Source organism: Sturnus vulgaris, chromosome 30 (genome assembly GCF_052056855.1).
Source record: "Sturnus vulgaris isolate bStuVul1 chromosome 30, bStuVul1.hap1, whole genome shotgun sequence".
Classification (NCBI taxonomy): domain Eukaryota; kingdom Metazoa; phylum Chordata; class Aves; order Passeriformes; family Sturnidae; genus Sturnus; species Sturnus vulgaris.
In genome coordinates, this window is record NC_142272.1 from 4,294,142 (window position 1) to 4,298,880 (window position 4,739).

Sequence of the window (4,739 nt, forward strand, 5' to 3'; positions counted from 1 at the left end):
CCCCAAATATTCAGATCTGGTTTGGGGGTCCGGGAAGGATTTGGGGAGGGTCTCCAGGAGTTCACTTCTGGGGGCTCCAAGAGTTTGGGGGTCTCCCCCAAATATTCAGATTTGGTTTTGGGGTCCGGGAAGGATTTGGGGGGTCTCCAGGAGTTCATGGGGCACTTTTGGGGTCCCCAGCAGTTTGGGGGTCCCCAATATTTCAGGGAGAGCACTGGGGGGGACGACGGGGGATCTCGAGGGGACCCCGCAGGAGTCCTGGGGGTACCGGAGGATTTTTGGGGTGCAGGGAACGAGGCGCTGCACGAGCCGACGGCCGCGACCCCCACGGAGCTGCGCGTGGAGCTGCGGGCCGGTCGCGACTCGGCCTTGGCGATCTATCGCGACTTGGCCGTGGGCAGCGCCCAGGAGCGGTACCGGCTCCGCGTGGGAGCGTTCAGCGGCACCGCCGGGGCCGGGGGGGGGGTCCGGGGGGGTTTGGGGTGGAATTTTTGGGAGTCCTGATGGGATTTGGGAGCCATGGGGGGTTTGGGGGTTCACTGGATGGCAGAGGACTGTGGGGTCGCTGGTGGGTTTTGGGGTCCCTGGGGGTCCCTGGTGGTTTTGGGGTTTCTGGTGGATTTGGGGGTGCCTGATAAGTTTTGGGGTCCTTGGGGTATTTTGGGGTTTCTGCTGAGTTTTGGTGGTTCCTGGTGGGTTTGGGGGTCCCTGGGTTGTTTTGGGAGTCCCTGGTGGGTTTGGGGGTCCCTGGGGTGTTGGGGAATTTTGTGAGGTCCTGCTGGGATTTGGGATCCTTGGGGGTTTTGGGGTTCACTGGCTGACAGGGGTCTGTGGGGTCCCGGTGGGTTTTGGGGTCCCTGGGGTATTTGGGGAATTCTGTGGAGTCCTGATGGGATTTGGGATCCCTCGGGGTTTGGGGTTCATTGGTTGGCAGGGTTCTGTGGGGTCCCTGGTGGGTTTTGGGGTCCCTGGGGGTATTGGGGTTTCGGGTGGGTTTTGGTGGCTCCTGCTGAGTTTGGGGGTCCCTGACATGTCCCCCCACAGGAGATGCCCTCTCCTACCACTCGGGCAGCCCCTTCTCCACACGGGACCGGGACTCCCGGGACCCTCGGGACCCCTCGGGCCGCCCCCACCACCCCCCCCACGCCGCGGCCTCCGGGGGAGCCTGGTGGTACCGAAACTGCCACTGTGCCAACCTGAACGGGCTCTACGGGACCCCCGGGACCACCAGGTACCCACCTGGGCCGGGGGGGGGGCACGGGGTGGGGAATTGGGCGGGTCTGGGGGGGAATTCGGGGGGGTCTAGAGGGGATTTAAGGGGGTATGGGGAAATATGGGGGGTATTTGTGGGGTCTGGAGGAAATTTGGGGGAGTCTGGAGGGGATTTTGGGGGATATGGAGGGGCTCTGGGGGTCTTTGCAAGGGGCTTTGGATATTTTAAGGGGGCTAGGGGAGGTCTAGGGTGGGCTATAGGACTATGGAGGGGTCTGGGGGTGTATGAGGGAATCTTTGGGAGGGTCCATGGGGTTCTCTGAGGGTCCATAGGGGTCTGTGGGAGTCCATAGGGTTCCATAGGGCCCTGTGGAAAAAGGGTCTGTGGGATCTATAGGGCCTGTGTGGTCCTGTAGGGCCTGTGGGGATCTCTGTGGTCTCTGGGGTGTCTATGGGGATCCCTAAGGGTCCATGAGTGCCCATAGGAATCTGGGGAGCGTCTGTGGGGTCTCTATGGGGATTTATGGGGGTCTCTGGAACTCTCCAAGGGTTCTGACCCCCCAGCTCCCCACAGGGCATCCACTGGTTCCCCTGGAAAGGCTTCAACGTCTCCATCCCCTTCACTGAGATGAAGCTGCGGCCACAGCGTGGCTGAGGGGGCTGGAGGGGGGTCCCAGAGTTTGGGGGGGTCCCTGGGGCGTCCCAGATGGGATTTGGGGAGGTTCAAAGGTGAAGCTTTTATGGGTGGGTAATAAAAGCTGATGGTGGCTCTCCTGTCCTGGGGTGAAGCAGCGTCAGGCTGAGGTCAAGGTCATCCCCAGGGTCAAGTGTGGCTCCAAATGGTCCTTGTGGTTCTGGTCCCAGCGTCACTTGGAGTGCTGGACCCCATCCCTCACCGGCCCTGGACATGCTGAGATGTTCCCAGCCTGGCCAACACGAACATTTCCCTGGCAAATGGGAACATTTTGCATCTCGATTCTCAGCATGGCCTCGTTTGCCTCCCTGGAGATGCACACAGCGATCACAAGAGACAGAAAACCACGAGGCCACCCAGTGGCACAGAGCCCACGCTGAAAGGCTCCTGCCCTGGGATAAGAACGGGGAGAAACCTCTCCCTGATCACTGGCCAAACACACTCCATGTAGGAGAATGACCTGAAGTTATTGCCCAAAAAATCAGAGGATATTGAGAAGTAAAATTACAAGCACCTTTCCCCCATCCTTTCTCCTTCCTGAGCTCTCCCTCCTCCCCACACGATGGCCATTGTGTCTCCAGGGACACGAAAACGACACCAAAAATAGTTTTATTAAAAACAGAATGTTTAAATTGCAGTAGAAAATAGAGCAGCAGAAGCCAAATCTGGACTTTAGATACAAAAGGACCCAGATGAACACGAGGCCCTGGCTCCTTTCCTTTCCCTGCCCACAAACCCATGCCTGGGGAGCTGACAGGAGCCCAGCACAGGCACAGGGAGCCTTCCCAGGGGCTGCACATCCAAAGCCTTGGGAGCGCCTGGGTCACCCCAAACCTCACCTGTGCCGCTGGCACCTGCAGCTCTGGGCACTCTCCAAAACGCTGCATCAGACACCGGGCCTGGAATGTCCCGGCTTTAAGCACACACCTGCGGGAAGCACAAAACATTGCGGCTTTAGGGCCGGCCTGAGCAGAGCTCCGGGCTCAGAGCCCGGCCCGGGGACTCGATGGCACCGCGGGCAAAAGCTGCGCTGCCGGAGGGAGGGAGGGAGGGAGGGATGGCCGGGCCTCAGAGTAATTCTAGAGCTAAAGCGGTGAGAGACATCAGCTCGCCTCAGATAATACATGCCAGCGCTCATCCCGGGCCAGCCAGCGCCTCCTCCTCCTCCTCCTCCTCCTCCTCCTCCTCCTCCCCTTCCTTCCACAGCCCCGGCACCGGCACCCACACAGAGGATCCCCCCCGTTCCCCGCTATCCCCCCCAATCCCCGCTATCCCCCCAATCCCCGCTATCCCCCAATCCCCGCTATCCCCCCCCAATCCCCGCTATCCCCCCGTTCCCCGCTATCCCCCCAATCCCCGCTATCCCCCCGTTCCCCGTTATCCCCCCCGTTCCCCGCTATCCCCCCGTTCCCCGCTATCCCCCCGTTCCCCGCTATCCCCCCAATCCCCGCTATCCCCCCCGTTCCCCGCTATCCCCCCGTTCCCCGCTATCCCCCCAATCCCCGCTATCCCCCCCGTTCCCCGCTATCCCCCCGTTCCCCGTTATCCCCCCCGTTCCCCGCTATCCCCCCGTTCCCCGCTATCCCCCCCAATCCCCGCTATCCCCCCAATCCCCGCTATCCAACCAATCCCCGCTATCCCCCGCAATCCCCGCTATCCCCCCCGTTCCCCGCTATCCCCCCAATCCCCGCTATCCCCCCCCGTTCCCCGCTATCCCCCCAATCCCCGCTATCCCCCCCAATCCCCGCTATCCCCCCGTTCCCCGCTATCCCCCCGTTCCCCGCTATCCCCCCAATCCCCGCTATCCCCCCCGTTCCCCGCTATCCCCCCCAATCCCCGCTATCCCCCCCAATCCCCGCTATCCCCCCGTTCCCCGCTATCCCCCCGTTCCCCGCTATCCCCCCGTTCTCCCGGTCCCGTCCCGCACCCCGCGGCCGCTCCCCAGGATCATCCGCCCGCGCTGCCCCGGGAGGAGGAGCCGCCGCCAGGATCCGCTCCCGGGCCGTGCCCGCCTTGCCCTGGATCCACCCTCATCTCCCCCGCCTCCATCCCCATCCCCCTCCACTCTCGGGGCATCCTTCTCCACCCCAGCCGGCTCCATCCCCTCTGCCTCCATCCTGGGACCATCGATAAAAGATCCGTGTTAATCACAAAAGCATTGGGGCTTGTATAAACCAGAATACTAAGCTCTGAACTGAAGCATGGACACTAGATAAAAGAAATGATATGATTAAATAGTTCTGTTTAAAATCACCTTGTTATATTATGCTATGTTATGTTTTCCAAGTAAGCTGCATGGATACCAGTTTGCAATATCAGTCTTCCCGATAGCCCTTCCTGCCTTTGTTTGATCAGTGCTGCCAATCTCAAGGAGCAGACTTCCAGATTTCCCTGGTGGTTATCTACAAGGACCAGACGGTTATCTGTGAGACTGACTGTCTCCGGAGAGTTTGTGAATTGGGATAAGGACGTTTATTCGACCACCACTGCTTACCTGGTGTTATGAATGATGTTCTATTTTTTCCAATTTATCAAGCAACAAGATTAAATTTAATAGTAAATTTTTAAATAGTAACAAAATGAATACAATCAAAGTATTGGAGATGACAATTAAAGTATTGGAGATAAAACAATCAAAGTGCATATATTTAAGAATATACAAATGTTATGAATGGTTTTCTATTTTTCTAATTAAACAAACAACAAAGATTAAAAGTAACAACAAATTTTTAATAGTAACAATTATAAATGAATACAATCAGAAGTATTAAAGATGATTACAAAAATTATTGAAACTAAATACCATCCAAGTAAAGTATTACAGTTGTATAAT

The 4,739-nt window shown here is 58.0% G+C and overlaps 1 long non-coding RNA gene and 1 other non-coding gene across 2 annotated transcripts; both read right to left on the bottom strand.

Annotated features, from left to right (window-relative positions):
* Nucleotides 1-2,499: 2,499 nt before the first annotated feature.
* On the bottom strand, nt 2,500-3,886 carry LOC148220869 (uncharacterized). The gene is made up of 2 exons (XR_015808821.1): nt 3,834-3,886; nt 2,500-2,833 (listed from the first exon to the last, which is right to left on the bottom strand). It is a non-coding gene; the product is annotated as an uncharacterized LOC148220869 (long non-coding RNA).
* On the bottom strand, nt 2,969-3,052 carry LOC148220870 (small nucleolar RNA SNORD45). Its single transcript, XR_015808827.1, has one exon. It is a non-coding gene; the product is annotated as a small nucleolar RNA SNORD45 (small nucleolar RNA).
* Nucleotides 3,887-4,739: the final 853 nt, after the last annotated feature.